This window comes from Anabrus simplex, chromosome 4 (assembly GCF_040414725.1).
Source record: "Anabrus simplex isolate iqAnaSimp1 chromosome 4, ASM4041472v1, whole genome shotgun sequence".
Classification (NCBI taxonomy): Eukaryota; Metazoa; Arthropoda; class Insecta; order Orthoptera; family Tettigoniidae; genus Anabrus; species Anabrus simplex.
The window spans coordinates 293,438,341-293,438,967 of NC_090268.1; the positions used below are offsets into that span (position 1 = coordinate 293,438,341).

Consider the following 627-nt stretch of genomic DNA (forward strand, 5'->3'; position numbering starts at 1 on the left):
TTAAGAACACGGCCGCTACCATCCCAATACTAGCCCTTTCCCATTCTAGCATCATCGAAAATCTTCGATGTGTTTGTGCGACGTTCAACCACTACAAAAAACTCTGCTATGGAACTGCACTGCGTTTTACCCACCCCACACCCACAGCCCCAAAGCGCCATGGCCTACCAAGCGAGCGCTGCTGGGCCCGAAACCTGCAGATTACGAGGTGCCATGTGGTGATCACGGCGGATCTTCTCGGCCGTTATTCTTGGCTTTCTAAACCGGGAGGGAATTGAGCCAACGGCACGTGTTATTCCCAAGCAGTCACCGATCCAAGTACTGACCACGCCCAATGTTGCTTAACTGCGGTGATCGGAGGAGAACCGGTGTATTCAACATGGTATGGCTTTTACACCTAGCATTAAAGTCACGGACATTGCCTACGCTCGGTCGTCTTTGCCGCGGGGAATTAACCTGGTACTCATTTAAACCAGGAGTGTGATTATTTTTAAAATTCGACAAGCAACTCTGAAGGAAATATCTTCAAACACACTTTATTCACTTCATTCGCCAGTCGTGGGCCACCCTGTTGGAATTAATCAGTAACGAAGCGCTGCTTATAAATCTTGAGCCCGTCGTCTGACT

At 49.1% G+C, this 627-nt stretch overlaps 1 pseudogene; it reads right to left on the bottom strand.

Moving 5' to 3' along the window:
- Window positions 1-277: 277 nt before the first annotated feature.
- Window positions 278-396, bottom strand: LOC136873008 (5S ribosomal RNA; annotated as a pseudogene).
- Window positions 397-627: the final 231 nt, after the last annotated feature.